The sequence below is a fragment of the Chiloscyllium plagiosum genome, unplaced genomic scaffold (assembly GCF_037043375.1).
Source record: "Chiloscyllium plagiosum isolate Xiang-an unplaced genomic scaffold, Cpla_swu_hap1 HiC_scaffold_8, whole genome shotgun sequence".
NCBI classification, from domain to species: Eukaryota; Metazoa; Chordata; class Chondrichthyes; order Orectolobiformes; family Hemiscylliidae; genus Chiloscyllium; species Chiloscyllium plagiosum.
In genome coordinates, this window is record NW_028270146.1 from 75,895,653 (window position 1) to 75,913,370 (window position 17,718).

Consider the following 17,718-nt stretch of genomic DNA (forward strand, 5'->3'; position numbering starts at 1 on the left):
CTTTGTACGAAACGTATTTATGGTATGACAGCCTGTTTATGTGTAGCTTCAGATCATTAAATACTGTCCCATTTTCAGCATGCCTTTGAGGTAGTATATACACCAAAAACATGTTATGTCTCAGTGCACAAACAGACCGTAACTTCTGGCACAGGTTCATATCCGTGCGGTTCTTGAGGTTACAGGCATGTAGGTGGTGAAGAGAACAATGAGCAGATCAGAAGCTGTTTCTGCAAGCATCAACGTTCATGTCAGGTTACAAGTTCCATCTTGTGTAGCTATCAGTGGATCAAGACATTTTTTGGCGGAAGCGGACTTTTATTAGAACTTAAGTCTTGTGGACAGTTTAAACATTAAATCCCAGTTCAATATCATTAGATTGTTAAACAGCCTGACTTTAATTTGCTTAAATCTGACCAAGAGTATGGTGCTGGGAAAGCATAGTTGGTCAGGCAGCACCTGAGGAACAGGAGAGTTGATGATTTGAGCATAAGCTCCTCATCAGGAAGAAGAGCTTATGCTCGAAATGTCGACTCTCTTGCTCCTCGGATGCTGCCTGACCTGCTGTGCTTTTCCAGCACCACACTCTTCGACTCTGATCACCAGCATCTGCAGTCTTCACTTTCTCCTCCTTAAATCTGACCAAGCATTCCTCCCGAAGGACCAGTCACATGTATGGGTAGAATGTTTATTCCAATAGGGAGGTGAGTGCTGGAGGTGGGTAATTTTGAGGGTCAGGATTTTTTGGAATGAGGGAGTTTGCAGGGAGAAATGTGGGCGAGCCTGAAACCCAATTCTTCCTGCACTGAAACTATTGAACGCTTTCTGGAAAACTTCCAACACCTTCTCCTCAACACCTGGTTTCAATGAATGAAGTGGCCACAACAGTCCTCTGTAGTCAGTATTGAGCCCCTCAGCAGGGTATACAAACAGCATATAGTTATGGTAGTGAGGTGCAGCAATTGTACGGCAATGGAAAATAAATTTTCACTGGCAATTTTAATTCTGTGAGCATCCCTTACTAACAGGATAGGTTAACATCACCTTTGTCTTTTGTCATTACACCGCCATAGTAATGGACATGAAAGCAAATTTCCACTTGGACTGATTATATGTGTGCAGCCACTGACTAAAATAAAAGTTGTCCCCTTTATTACATAATAAATCCTTCCAAAGAATGGTGAGAATGTAAAAACCCACAGGGTGTGGTTGAAGAGATTATGGAGGCATTTTAAGAAAAACTAGGCAAACATTTGAAGGAAATAAGGGATAGATTATTATGAGGTTAGATTTATCATGAGCCCCAGGAAATAAGTAACCCAGCACATAAGGTGACCCATATTCCTGATCTCAAAAGTAATGCTTTTACATTGGCTCAGTGTAGAAGTCAAACCACCATGCTCAGCCCATCCTTTCAGCCATGTTGTGCTATATTCACATTGGTAAGCCCATGACAGTTTTTCTCTCCATTAATGCATACTCATAATTGAGCAGAAAGCATTTAGCAAGCAATATGGGTTGTGCTAACAAATGTGCATGGGAGTTTAAGACATATCTAGCTTTTGTATCTGAAGCACATGACATTTCAAAACAGAGAATAGGAACATAGAATTAGGAGAATACCCCAGCATTCAATATGATTGTGATCAAACATTCCAATACTTTTACACAGCACTTCTCTATAATTCTGTCCCACTACTGGCAATCAGAATTTTATCAATTTCTATTTTAAACATACTTGTATATGGTAATCAGAATTTTATCAATTTCTATTTTAAACATACTTATATATCTGCATATAAGTTAAACATTGTTTTTGGAGAGATTTCTTGAGGGTTCACAAATTAACATGTATGTTAACATTTATATTAGACAAAGAATGATTAAAGGAGGTCAAAACACCAGCTTGAACTGATTTCCAGTGCTATGCATGTTGAGGTGTACAAGGGAATAAATATTAGCTCTGAAACATTTATTTTAATTAATATTGAATTGCTTTTACTAATCAATGTCAATAGCTTGACCAGTATTCAGATCACAAGCTGCAGATGGATGGTAATTGGAGAGATGTTGACATTTTATTATGTGGAGGAGCCAGTGTTGGACTGGGGTGGATAAAGTTAAAAATTACACAACACCAGGTTATAGTCCAACAGGTTTATTTGGATGAGCTGAATTTTATGGAGGGTGAAAAATTTGCAATTAATCTCAAGGGTTGGAATCTTATAGGGGTCTAAGTGGACTATGGCAAGATCTGTAGCCGAATTGGATAAGAAGAGACCTATCTCAACATTGGGAGAATTTCATGCCAACTTTTATGGTTTTGACAATCGATGTGGAGAGTTTCTCACTAGGCAAGATTGAGTTGCCATTTCAGAGGGAATATAGCTTGGTAAGTGCCTTATGAATGGTTGGACTTGCCTCATTAGTACACAGTAACCCATCTTACCAAACAAGGTAGGTGTTGGGAAATCTCAAAATTGAAATCAGTGTATCAATCTGGCAAGTTCAGATCACTAAGAGAAAGTGGTGGATGCAGGTACAGTTACAACATTTAAAAGACTTTTTTTTCCCTTTATTCATTCACAGAATGAAGGATCATTGGCTCGGCAGCATTTTCTGCCCATAAGGAATTAACAGTAAACCACATTTCTGTGAGTCTGGAGTGACATGTAGGCCATACCAGGTAAGGATGGCAGTTTCCTTCCCTAAAGGACATTAGTGAATCAGATAGGGTATTGCTGACAATTGTCAATGGATTCATGGTCATCATTAATTCCAGACTTTCTTCTTATTGAATTCAAATTCCACCAACTGCTATAATGGGATTTGAACCTGGGTCCACAGAACATTTATCTAAGTCTCTGAATCAACAGTTCAACGATAATACCACTAGAATAATTTCATGAATAGGAAAGGTTTGGAGAGATATAGGTCAAGCAGCAGCTGGGACTAGTTTAGGTTGGGAACATGATCAGTATGGATTATTTGGACCAACAGGTCTGTTTCATGCTGTTTGACTTCGATTCTATAACCAATAAAGCGCTGGTTCAGTTGGGCTGAACATCTCATCTGGTAACAAGGTGTAAGCCAGATAGACTTAAATCTATGTCTCTTGGGCTTGATGATGAAAACCATACCAGGGGAAGTTCTGGTGTGGGAGGGAGCAAGCATATTTTTGGGAAAAAGCAATTAAGTAGATTAATAGACAAAGAAATCAATGGAGAGCCAAAGGTTAGGTGATTGGAATTTTGCAAGTGATTTGTGGGAAGAGATGTTTTCAGGGTCTATGAGAGTAGAGTTGAAGGGGGATAGAGAGTTATGGTGGTACAACAAAGTGGTCAATGATAGCACTGTATTTTGATTGAGATTAAGTGAAAAGTGATGCTACAAAAAGGGGTTGCCAAAAAATATGGGAGGGGAGTTTCAAAAAGGAGCAAGTTGTTAACACTATAAGCCAGATTTTGCATGACTGTCCGACTGTCCATGCAATGTTCTCCAACAGCAGCATGAACAGTGAGTAGCTCGTTGTAGGGCCTGAAGTGCAGAAAGGAGTGTGTTTATATGTCTAACGGATTGAGAAAGCTGAACACGGAGGTCTTTGATGTGGTGATCTGCCTGAATACATTGGGTGGGAAGGTTGGTGAGAGACAAAGAAGATGATTTTGAGAGTTATAGGGTAGCCAGGAAGGACCTGAAGAGAGAGCTAAAAGCAGCAAGGAGGGGACATGAAAGGTCCTTAGTAGATAGGATTAGGGAAAACCCTAAGGCTTTCTATAGGTATGTTAGGAATAAAAGAATGACTAGGGTAGGAATAGGTCCAGTCAAGGATAGTAGGGGGAAGTTGCGTGTGGAGGCGGAAGAGATTGGGGAGACACTGAATGAATACTTTTCTTCAGTATTCACTCAGGAACAGGGCATTGTTGTCGATGAGAATACTGAGGCACAAATAAGCAGAATGGATGGCTTTGAGGTATGTAGAGAAGAGGTGTTGGAAATCCTGGAAAAGGTGAAAATAGATAAGTCCCCTGGGCCTGATGGCATTTATCCTAGGATTCTCTGGGAAGCAAGGGAGGAGATTGCAGAGCCATTGGCCTTGATTTTTATGTCCTCTTTGTCTACAGGAGTAGTCCCAGAAGACTGGAGGATAGCAAATGTGGTTCCCTTGTTCAAAAAGGGGAGTAGGGATAGCCCTAGTAACTATAGGCCGGTGAGTCTCACTTCTGTTGTGGGCAAAGTCTTAGAGAGAATTGTAAGGGATAGGATTTATGCACATCTGGATAGGAATAATGTGATCAAGGATAGTCAGCATGGTTTTGTGAAGGGCAAGTCGTGCCTCACAAACCTTATTGAATTCTTTGAAAAGGTGACGAAGGAGGTTGATGAGGGGAAAGCGGTAGATGTGGTATATATGGATTTTAGTAAGGCGTTTGATAAGGTTCCCCATGGTAGGCTACTGCAGAAAATACGGAGATATGGCATTGAGGGTGAGTTGGAGGTTTGGATTAGGAATTGGCTGGATGGAAGAAGACAGAGGGTAGTAGTTGATGGCAAAGTTTCTTCATGGAGTGCCGTCACTAGCGGTGTTCCGCAAGGATCTGTTTTGGGACCATTGCTGTTTGTCATTTTTATAAATGACCTGGAAGAGGGGTTAGAAGGTTGGGTGAGCAAGTTTGCGGATGATACGAAAGTCGGAGGAGTTGTTGACAGTGAGGAAGCATGTGGCAGGTTACAGCAGGATATAGCGAAGCTGCAGAGCTGGGCAGAAAGGTGGCAGATGGAATTCAATGTAGCTAAGTGCGAGGTGATTCACTTTGGGAAGAATAACAAAAAGATGGGGTACTGGGCTAATGGTCGGATACTTGGTAGTGTGGATGAGCAGAGGGATCTTGGTGTCCATGTACACAGATCTCTGAAAGTTGCCACCCAGGTAAATAGTGCGGTGAGGAAGGCATATGGCGTACTGGCTTTTATTGGTAGAGGAATTGAGTTCCGGAGTCCTGAGGTCATGATGCAGTTGTATAAGACTCTGGTACGGCCGCATCTGGAATATTGTGTGCAGTTTTGGTCGCCATACTATAGGAAGGATGTGGAGGCATTGGAACGGGTGCAGAGGAGGTTTACCAGGATGTTGCCTGGTATGGAAGGAAAATCGTATGAGGAAAGACTGAGGCACTTGGGGCTGTTTTCACTAGAGAAAAGAAGGTTTAGGGGTGACTTGATTGAGGTGTACAAGATGATTAGGGGGTTAGATAGGGTCGACAGTATGAACCTTTTCCCGCGTATTGAGTCGGGTATTACAAGGGGGCATAGCTTTAAATTAAGGGGGGGTAGATATAGGACTGATGTTAGGGGTAGGTTCTTCACTCAGCGAGTTGTTAGTTCATGGAATGCCCTGCCAGTAACAGTGGTGGACTCTCCCTCTTTATGGGCATTTAAGAGGGCATTGGATAGGTATATGGAGGATAGTGGGTTAGTGTAGTTTAGGTGGGCTTGGATCGGCGCAACATCGAGGGCCCAAGGGCCTGTACTGCGCTGTATTCTTCTATGTTCTATGTTCTATGTTCTATGATGTTATTGTCCATAACGATTGGAATCTTCCAGGTGGGTGGAAGTGGGTTTGAAGGTGAGACTGGGAGGAATTACACAGAAGTTGAAAGGATCCATTCCCATCTGTGGTGCTCTCTACAAAGATGAATGAACACTTTGTTATGGACTAGGTCAGACCATTCAATACATTCTTAAGCAGGCAAACCAGACCATAACTTTGCAATTTGTTCCAGTAAGTGTACAGTGAAAATTACCCAGAGTAAGTTAGCTAGGTTGACTACCAGGTTTTAAAACAGACAGAAATTTATTCACAAAATTACACAATGAAACACAAAGAACAGAATAAAGAACCTCTACAGAACTCAATCTATCCAAACTCGACTTAATTACGCTGCTCCGAATGTATACAACAGTCCCAATCAGCAAACCCCCTTTAAAAAAAACAGTACAAATGGAACAAATGCTTACAGGTTGAAGTTAGAAGGGCAGAAGGAAAGAGAGAGTTTTTTTAGCAACCTGTTTCCACACAGCTCACTGTTGAACTCCTAAATAGTTCTGGACTGAACTGCTCAGCTAGAGAGCTGACCACTCACTTTCATTACACAGGTGACTTCTAAAACATGGCCACTTTGGCCTGAAGACTCATCTGTTTACATATAAACAAAAGACCTCTCAAAATCCTTTTTCATCTCTGTACCAAACTAGTCTAATCAGAAGCGGGAGGTGCTTATGACCCCCTTGAAACAAAAACCAAGGACACAGTATCCTTGAGAAAAGGAACAGCTTTTAGAAAAATGGGTCCAGCTCTGTGGCAACTTGTAGAGGCTGCCCTTCAGCACCAGGTAATCAGTATTTTTTTTAAACAGATTCAAATATTTTGTAGTACAGAATGCACGTATTACTGGAAGCAAACATATTTTGTCAAAGCTTTTTGTTTTATACTCAACAGGACAATATTTTTAAAAAATCAAAATAAAGGGGAATAAACATTCATACCATACAAGGGAATACTGATTGGTTAGCTAGTGGACTCTGACTAGGAAAGATGCTGCTATGAAGAGACCACAATTTAATGATGATTGACAGTTAACTGCCAAGCTCTGTTTTAATATTAAAAAAGGCACACTGACTCTGATTGGTGAAAGTTTGTCTGTAAAATGAACCTGGCTGTCACATATTTTGTTACATTTAAACAGGTGTATTTTGTGTCTATGTTCATTTTACCTACAAGAACAGGGCACTATTTATTGCTATATGTAGCTCCCAGTACACACAAGTACATCACACACCGGGCTTCCAACAATATGTCTTTTTTCAGCAGTACTCGGATTAAAACCTATTCAATGGCCTCAAGATAGAGGTACCTTAATATCACCTTTCCAACAATGAGTGTTGTAGGATTGCATGATTAAGCAATGAGAAATAAAGTACATTCTGTTTAACTGTAATTGTGGTTAGTTGTAAAACACTTTGTGTAAAGATGAATAGCCGTATTTGGCCATTGCTGGGAAGATCTTGCAGGCAGGAGCCCATTGTCAGTCGGACTGTGGTCAGGTTCCAGAAGTGGTCCTGACCCTTAATGATGTTCTGAGGAAAGGTTCCACCCCAAAGAGGAAGAAGTGGATGCTGCCATCACTGGCTATTCAGACCATGCTGAGTGGCACCATCTCATTGAAAGGCTATTTGTATCTGAAGTGGCAGCATCAGGCCACTGGAGAAGAAAGACAAGTCCTCATCTGACAATTAATCAGAAAGGCAGCACCTTCTGCAATGTAGTTCTCCCTCATTAAAAACATTGAAAGGACAGCCTACATTATCTGTTCATTTTTCTATAGTGGTGGCTTAACCTACAACCTCGGCCTCATTGGCGAGAATGCTCCAACAGATTAAACATATTTGCGTGTATGTCTGTATATGTCTTTGTGTTTTTTTGTGCATCTTCAATAAGAGAAATAACAAATACTGTTATTTAAAGAGAAGTTTTTATTCATTGTACACACAATTACACATAGAGTAGTTAGGTCTCATGATGGTGATCATGGATATATAGGATGTCAGGTTTACGTAAATCATGACAGTTGTACCACATATATTTGTTATTCTTTTTCCACTATTTTCACTTTCTCATTATTTCCATGATGTTAACCAGTCCAGCGCTTAACAGTTTTAAAGGAAAGCTTTCACAATATATTGCAAAAATAGCATGTGACGGTTAAACACCTATTCAATCCTAATGATGTTCACATTTAATTGCACTTAAAATTGCATTTTGTAACTTTGGCAGCACTGCTAGCTTAAATTACTGTCTTTGTAATTTACCCACGCCATTACTTTTCCTAGTTTCACATTTTGTGAACCTGGACAAATTAGAAAACACATATTGATATGTTGCTACACATTATGTTCTGATGTCAAAGTGCACAATGTGTCAAATAATTGGAAAAAATATCATAGTGAGACACATGCTTAAAATCTGGTATTGTTTTCAAAGAGGTTAATTATTACAGGATCACTCATTTCTACATTTGTCCGTGCACTTCTCCTTGGCCTCTGCTATTAGCATGTGACCTTTAAAGTGACTCATTGCATCAGCTGCAGCAGTAAAAAATGTGCTGTTTAGTAGGTCATAACCTGTATGTTTGGAACAAACAGAATTCCAATCAGTTCAATCCCACACTAAAAATGCTGTCCAATCTTGCTGCATGCACAAACGAATATGTGAATGTAAGTTGGTCTTGTAGTAATTGCATGTGAAGAGGAGACAAACAAAACCATTATCCAAGAAGAACTTCATTTTCGAAAAAGCCAATCAGCAATGTTCACAAGGTGCCTTTTGCAGGCATCTGTGCGTATATTAACATCTTTTCAATCAAGTTCTGATGTAGGGTCACCGGACCTGAAACATTAACTCCAATTTCTCTTCACAGATGCTGTCAGACCCATTGAGCTTTTCCAGCAATTTCTGCTTTTATTTCTGATTTACAGCATCCGCAGTTCTTTTACTTTTTATTCTGCAATGTAGATGTTAGAATAACAACATTTATGACATGAAAAATATAGCATTTTCTGAATATTTTAAAAGAAACTTAAATCGTTAATTCACTTTGAAGCAACACGGTCTTCCTATTTCAATAGGCAGTATCTCTACTCTTGGTGGATCATGAAAAACTATCAAGAGGAAAGAAAATGAGATAGGTTGCTGCAGCTCCTCAAACTCTGGCTGCTTTTTGTGCCTGCCCAGAATGAAATTACTGCTGGTAGTATCAGTGGCAGAGGAAATAATGTGGTCTGGCTTGGAGGGGAAGTCCAGAGAAATAGGCTGTGAAGCCATGAGAAACAACTTAGGTTCTGCTCAGTACTTCACCATAAGACTTTATGGGGACAAACATGCATCTTGTTATTTTGTGGTACACACCATGGCATTGTGCCAGCCCTCTGTCACCACATTGCAATGCTTTTCTCTCACAGCTACTGTGAATTAAAAGCTATGTTGCAGGTTATTTTTCTAATGTGTTGATTTATTAAGTGTAATTCCAACCCTCCCCAAGACCTATGGGTATTGGGGACAGGAAGTTCCACCCTTTGAGAATATTTTCTGGCTTTCAGTGCAAGAATGAAAAGCAGCTTTGTGATCGCTCAGCTTGGTGATACGCTGCAGCAATCCCTAACCTTTCAGTAGTAGCTTACAGCCACCTTGTGGAATTTAACGGGATTTTCTTTTGTAAAACGCATTCCTTGATTTAAGCAAGAAATTTGAATAAAATGTTTTTTACCAACTTAACCAACAACTCAAAGGTTGCCAGCAATATTCCTCATATCCAATGCTGGCCCAATCCTCCCACTCTCCATAGGCATAACTACTCACCATTGCCAGACATGCTGGTATTCCTGGTGCCAAGGCTGTAGTGCACCCAGTCAAATGCTGTAAGTCCAGAGCTGCCCTACACATCCACTCCAAACATAGGAGACAAGTGGAAATTAGTGGCCATCTTTGTGGACAGGGACCTTAAAGTGGCGTTCCAGTAGACAGAGTGGTGAAGATGGTATTTGACATCATTGGTCAGAGTATTGAGTATAGAGGTTGGGGTATCCTGTTACGGCTGTACAAGACATTGGTAAAGCCACTTTTGGAATACTGCGCACAATTCTGGACACCCTAATATAGGAAGGATGTTGTTAAACTAAAAAGGGTACAGAAAAAATTTACAAGGATGTCGCCAGGACAGGAGGAGGGTTTGATTTATAAGGAAAGGCTGGATAGGCTGGGACTTTACTCCCTGGGGCATCAGATGCTGAGGGGTGAACTTAAGGAGATTTATAAAATCATGAGTGGGCATAGATAAGGTAAAAACAATGACTGCAGATGCTGGAAACCAGATTCTGGATCAGTGGTGCTGGAAGAGCACAGCAATTCAGGCAGCAGCCGAAAAGCTTCGAAATTGACGTTTCGGGCAAAAGCCCTTCATCAGGAAATTGAATAGCCAATGTCTTTTTATATTGGTAGGGAAGTCTAAACTAGATGGCATAGATTTAGATGAAAGGGGAAAGATTTAAAAGGGAGCCGAGGGATAATTTTTTCACACAGAAGATGGTGAATATATGGAATGTGCTGCCAGAGGAAGTGGTAGATGCAACTTACAACTTTATAAAGTTGTAACAATACAGTTAGGAAAGGTTTGAATAGGAAAGGTTTCGAGGGATATAAGCGAAATCAGGCAAATGGGACTAGGTGAGTTTAGGATACCTAGTTGGCGTGAACCGAAGGGTCTGTCGCCTATGACCTGGAGATCCTACTAGATAGGATGGTGCAGTGGAGGGTCACTCTCTTCACTCAGGACCTACAGCATGGTCTGAGCTGGTTATCTGAGTCACTGCAATGTCCACAGTCTGATGATAAGCCCAGTAATGCAGAAAAAAGTTTGATTACCTTCTCTGCTCTGCCAGGGCAATCTGTTCTCTACAACTTCACACTCACTGTCTGCTACCACACCTACATCTCACCAAGGTATGTTACTCTACTACACTCATTAATGCATGCAACACTTTCCCTCACTCATTCTCACACTCCCCCTCCCAAATCCCGTACATGACTAACTCGGCATGTCCTCTGTGCTACCTCCATACTACTCAGAACAGCTCACCTGCAACAGCACTAAGAGCTGAGCCACCCACTTCCATCTCACTCAATCCTTCCTTATCTCTCATTCAAGGAGTAAATGTCTTCTCAAATACCAAACTATCCAGGTGGATATTTATCTCCTCCCCTTCTACAAGATGCTTAGTCCTTGCAGATCATGACTGCACTGTTCCTGTAAAGATGCTGAGAACTTCATGTCCTAGCAACCAAGCATTGTTTCTGGTTATACTACTCTGCCAATAGCCTCACTGTGAATGTATTATTAATATACCACAACTTCTTCCCCTTGGTCATGGTGCATTCTCTCTTTTGTCTCCTACAGGCACCAACGGGAAGACCATGGTGGCTGTAGTCAATAGGGCCATACGCATGACATGTACTCCTCCACTTTCGATGTCCTTGAGGAAGCACCAGCAAGGTTGCCTCCTGCACCCCTCACAAGCTCAGATACTTACACCTAGGTGATTATATTACGTATGTTTGAGTGAGGAGCAGCTACTGGTGAGTACTTCATTGCCATGTCACCACACCTGGCTGAGGGAGAAACACCCAGATTGCTGGCAGTCAGATGATAGCCACAGACTTGGTACCTGCTCAGGCCCAAGTAGGAGAGGAGCCCCCTAGTTGTGGCAATTAAAAAAATCTTCATACATACGCAACCACAGATGCAGGAGCAGCAGATGGGTTTGCGGGGTCACTGGGCAATCTAACATTGGGACACTGAAAGCGCATCCCCTCCCACCAAAGGTCTCCTCTTAGGATACTGCAGAGGTGAATGGACCCTCCACTTCCAGCCAGCCTGTCACCCTCAGGCCTGTGGGAAGTCAAACCAAGAGGGTGGACTTGCCCCTGGGCAGGACATACTCAACACGTCTGAGCCCTCAAGACACAATGTCCCTCAGGTCATCCAATTAAACATTCAAGGACAAGGGGCTTTGTGTAGGGTAGACATCCTCCACCCCAGCTGCAGGGATGCACTGAGACACAGTGGGAGGGAAAGAAAGGAAGAAGAAAACCTTCTGAAAGCACACAGGTGGCACGGTGACATGGCAATGTTTTCACATTTATAAATACATGTTCATATTTCACCATCAGCCTTGTGTGGCAGTCTCTGTCCAGCCACAACTACAGAGCTGAGGGTACAGGGCCCACCTTTCCTCAGCACCGCACAATGTTCCACCGTCCAAGGTGTAAAAGTGAGCAGCTTCAGCACCATGTGCAGGCAGTGGGTAATTGGGCTCCATGTTTGCAGGGAAACAAACACAACTACTGCCAAATAGGCGCCAGTGGGATTCATTCACTATTGTGCAGATGTCATCAGGGCTGATTGCGGCAAGGATTTAGATTGCACTCAGTAGGTCAAAATCTAAGGCTCGCAAAGCAGCCATACAGAGCATGGAAAAAAACCTTTTGGCCCATCATGTCTGCACTGGTCAAAAACAACCACTAATTATTCTAATCCCATTTACCAGCACGTAGCCCATAGCTTTGTATGTCTTGACATCGCAACTGCACTTCTAAGTACTTCTTCAAAGTTAAGATGGTTTCAGCCTCTGCCGCCCTTACAGGTAATGAGTTCCACAACCCTCTGGGTGAAAAGGCTTTTCTTCATAAAGTCCTCTAAACCTTCTGCCCCTTGCCTTGAATCTATGCCCCCAGTCATTAATCCCTCTGGGTTTCTTCCCGTGTACCCCTTATTACCTTATACTACTCAATCATGTCCCCTTTGATCTCCTCTGCTCTAAGGAAAAGGACTCCAGTATGGCCAATCTCTCTCTATAGCTGAAACTATGCTTCAATGTATGGGTGTCTGTGTAATGGTGTTGCCCTTTGAAGGGTCTCACACCACCCAAATTCAAAGCCCCCTCCCTCACAGAATGAAGTGCTTCACAGGGAGCTGCTGAGTAAGGTGAGAGCCCCTGGTGTTTGAGGTGAGCTACTGGCATGAATTGGCTGTCTGACAGAAGGCAGAGAGTGGGATAAAAGGTTCTTTTTTGGAATTTCAGCTGGTGACAAGTGGTGTCCCACAGGGTTCAGTGTTGGTACCCTGCCTTCTCACCCTTACAGCCATTTTCAGTTCCATTTCGTACATATTGTTTATAACACGATGGGAGGAAGCACGGTCACCCTTTGGAAAGTGAGTCTCAGGCTCAGGCTCTCTGGTTTAGTGAATCCCCAAAAATAAACATTTCTTTCCTGGTGGTCCTCTCTGTTAACCCCAAAGACTTTGCACTTGCCCGAATTCCCACTCAACCTGTCTGTCTGAGCCTTCCATCTACCCATTTTGCCCTCTCAGCAACATTCCCAGCTGGCAGCCACTGGGAAGCTCAGAACATGCCAATGAATGGATTCCACTTCAGAAAATTGCTGCCGCATGGAAACCTCAGAGGTCTATGTAACAGCAAAGTAAACTACAGGGAAGGTAGCCACACATCCTCAGGCATAACAAACATGCAGCACTGGTAGTGCACTGTTCACCATGGTAACCTGGATGATACTTACTCAATAAACCCCTCCACGCTGATGGCACCTTTCCCTCTATCATCTCCCTGCCTTATATATTGAGTTGTTCACCCTTCAGTATAGTTAGCTATGTTATATCCCAGCATTCTGACTCAAATCCACAAAATTAATTTCTCCAACCTTATTCCGATAGCAGTAGCCTCTGGTAAGCCCTTTGACTTTAAGACCATCCAACCATAAGAGATAGGAGTGGAACTAAGGCCATTTGGCCCAGCGAGTCCATTCCGACATTCAATCATGGCTGATGGGCTTTCAATGCCACTTACCCGCACTCTCCCGTAGCCCTTAATTTCTTGCAAGATTAAGAATTTATCAATCTCTGCCTTGAAAACATTTAATGTCCCAGCCTTCACTGCTCTATGGCAATGAATTCCACAGGCCCACCACTCTCTGGCTGAAGAAATGTCTCCTCATTTCCATTCTAAATTGACCCCCTCTAATTTTAAGGCTGTGCCCACCGCCGAGTTTCCTCGCCTAACGGAAACAACTTCCCAGTGTCCACCCTTTCTAAGCCATTTATTATCTTGTAAGTTTCTATTAGATATCCCCTCAAACTTCTAAACTCTAATGAATGCAATTCCAGGACCCTCAGCTGTTCATCATATATTAGGCCTATTATTCAAGGGAATCATCCGTGTGAATCTTCGCTGGACACGCTCCAGTGCCAGTATGTCCTTCCTGAGGTGTGGGGCCCAAAACTGGGCACAGTATTCTAACTGGGGACTAACCAGAGCTTTATAAAATCTGAAAAACGCATCGCTACTTTTACATTCCAACTCTCTTGAGATAAATGACAACATTACATTTGCTTTCTTAACCTGCAAGTCAACCTTTAGAGAATCCTGGACTAGCACTCCCAGATCCCTTTGTACTTTGGCTTTATGACTTTTCTCACCATTTAGAAAATCATCCATGTCTGTATTCTTTTTTCCAAAGTGCAAGACCTCACATTGAATTTCATCCACCATTTCTTGGACCACTCTCCTAAACTGTCTAAATCTTTCTGCAGCCTCCTCACATCCTCAGAACTACCTGCCTGTCCGTCTAACGTCGTATCATCGGCAAACTTCGCCAGAATGCTCCCAGTCCCTTCATCCAGATCATTAATTTATAAAGTAAACAGCTGCTGCACCAACACTGAACCCTGTGGGACACCACTTGTCACCAGCTGACATTCCAAAAAAGAACCTTTTATCCCACTCTCTGCCTTCTGTCAGACAGCCAATTCATGCCAGTAGCTCACCTCAAACACCAGGGGCTCTCACCTTACTCAGCAGCTCCCTGTGAAGCACTTTATCAAAGACCTTTTGGAAGTCTAGGTGGATAACATCCACTGGGTTTCCCTGATCTAACCTACTTGTTACCCCTTCAAAGAATTCTAACAGGTTTGTCAGGCACAACCTCCCCTTACGAAATCCATGCTGACTTGTTCTAATCCGACCCTGCACTTCCAAGAATTTAGAAATCTCATACTTAATGATGGATTCTAGAATTTTACCTATAACCGAGGTTAGGCTAATGGGTCTATAATTTTCCATCTTTTGTCTCAATTCTTTCTTGAACAAGGGGGTTACAACAGCGAATTTCCAATCATCTGGGACTTTCCCTGACTCCAGTGATTTTTGAAAGATCACAACCAATGTCTTCGCTATTCCTTCAGCCACTTCCCTCAGAACTCTAGAATGTAGCCCAGCGGGGCCAGGAGATTTATCAATTTTTAGACCTTTTAGCTTTTCTAGCACTTTCTCTTTTGTAATGGCTACCATACTCAACTCTGACCCTTGACCCTCCTTAATTGTTGGGATATTACTCATGTCTTCCACTGTGAAGACTGACACAAAGTATTTATTAAGTTCTTCAGCTATTTCCTTATTTCTCAGCACTAGCCTTTTTGTAGCAATTTGGAGTGGCCCAATTTCTACTTTTGCCTTTGGTTTGTTTCTTATGTATTGAAAGAAACTTTTACTATTATTTCTAATATTACTGGCTAGCTTACCTTCATATTTGATCCTCTCCTTCCAGAATTTTCTCTTTGTTACCCTCTGTTTGTGTTTGTAGTCTTCCCAATCTTCTGATTTCCCAGTGCTCCTAGCCACTTTATTGGCTTTCTCTTTTTCTATGTTACATTTCCTGATTTCCTTTGTTAACCATGGCTGTCTAATCCCCACCACCCCCCACTCCTGGATAATCTTTCTTTGGGATGAACCTCTGTACTGTGTCCTCAATTGTACCCAGAAACTCCTGCCATTGTTGCTCTACTGTCTTCCCCGCTCAGCTCTGCTTCCAGTCAATTTTCGTCAGTTCCTCTCTCATGCCCCTGTAATTACCTTTATTTAACTGTAACACCATTACATCCGCTTTTGCCTTCTCTCTTTCAAACTGCAGACTGAACTCCACCATATTATGATCACTGCTTCCTAAGTGTTCCCTTACTTTAAGATCTTTTATAAAGTCTGCCTCATTACGTGGCACTAAGTCCAGAATAGCCTACTCCCTTGTGGGCTCCATCACAAGCTCTTCCAAAAAGCCATCCTGTAAGCATTCCATAAATTCCCTTTCTTTGGATCCACCAGCAACATTATTCACCCAGTCAATTTATTGAAGTCCCCCATGATCACCGTGACCCTGCCTATTTGACAAGCCCTATCTATTTCCACGACTTTGAGTGGATGAACACCCGGAACTGGTCATGATCCACCTCCTTGAATGACTTAGCCGGGCAGCCCTGAACAATGAGTGACCAGACCTGTGACTGATATCTATCCAACTCCATATCTGTGTTCTCCTGACTCCTGGGTCAGGTCACACTGAACCCACAGGGCTGACCATGGCCCACTCCCTGGACTGCAGAGGTACTCTGACTGGCCAACTGACTGAGCCAAGCCCCTTGACTTACTGTACTAGGACCTATTCCCTGACACACCCTCACACCCATCTGCCCACCACCGCTTACATAAACTGAAGGCTGTCTCTCCTGGACTTGACAGAGAACTATTCCACTGTACCTCAAAAGCCTTCCTACACATCTGAACAGATATTTTCCAAATCAGTCAGTTCAGTGATGCTAGTACACAATTCTGAAGCAGGTGAGAGTTGGAACAGAGATAGGATAGTACCATTGTGCCACATCTATTTGCCTTATTACTTTCAACTACCAGGTGTATAACATTCATCAATCAAAGTTGGTTCATGTGGTGCACTAGAGTAGTCTTTGGGCTAGGAAACCTCGAGTCAAGTCCACCTACTCTGGAAGTGTGTCATAACATGTTTGAACAGGTTGATTCAAAATTATTTCCATCAATAGAACCTATCACTTACTGCCAAGAGGCACTGGGAGAAACTGTAACTCATCCAGTACTGAATGTTGGGTAAGTAATCTGACTGCACAAAGGCAGTAAAGAGCTATCATTTATATACAGCAAACTTTGTTTCAACCATCACTCTGGCAAAAATTATATACCGCAAATACTGCGATCGACTGTAATGTCCAAGTATTTATTCTGTAAATAAAGTATAACAGTATGTGTGTGCCCCCTACATTACATTTGTATTACTTACTGTGTGTTTTTGGATTTAATTTAGGAGTTGTGTCAATATTTTTAAATAGATTCTTTTTACATTGAGGGATGTTGATGTCTTGGAAGCTTTGCTTGGTCAGGGTTTGCTGCAGTTATGAAGATTATTTAGAATATTTGATCAAGAGCATAATCCTGATCTCATAGGTGCCAGTTGAATAAAGTTTGCTGTACTTCTTAACATTCGTCCTAAATCTCTGGATAGTATCATTGAGGCACCCCCATATAGATGAGATATGGAGATGCTGGTGTTAGACTGGGCTGGACAAAGTTAAAAATCACACAACACCAGGTTATAGTCCAATAGATTTATTTGGAGCTTTCAGAGTGCTGCTCCTTTATCAGGTATTAGTCTTCCATGTCGATATGCGCAATCTTCTTGGAGATCCTCTCCACTTCCAGCTGGTAGTTGGTGGTGTCGGTGCTACCCATGATGTGGAGACCTGATGAAGGAGCAACACTCTGAAAGCTAGTACTTCCAAATAAACCTGTTGGACTACAACCTGGTGTTGTGTGATTTTTAACTTTGTCCATATAGATGAGGTTAGAGGACATGGATCTTTAGAAAGAAATCAGAGGTGACAGCGCTGGGTGGGAAGTAAAGTAATTGATGAAGATGCATTGTGCTGAGTGGAACCTGAGCAAATTTTCAGATCATCATGATCTGTTATACTGTCTCAATATCTTGGTGACTGAACGATATGACCTTCATATGGATCAGCTGCAAGAGCTGTCAAAGTATGAGGCTGAGAAACCAGAGCAGAGAGCAGCCAAAACAGCTTCAACTACAGCAATGTCTATTTGCCATATGCTTAATCACCCCTCCAGATCTGGCAGTATCTGTGGAGACAGAAACCGAGTTTGAGCCCAATATGACTTTTCTTCAAAACTGAATTTCTGAGTTTCTTCAGCATTTCCCTTTTTATTCCATTA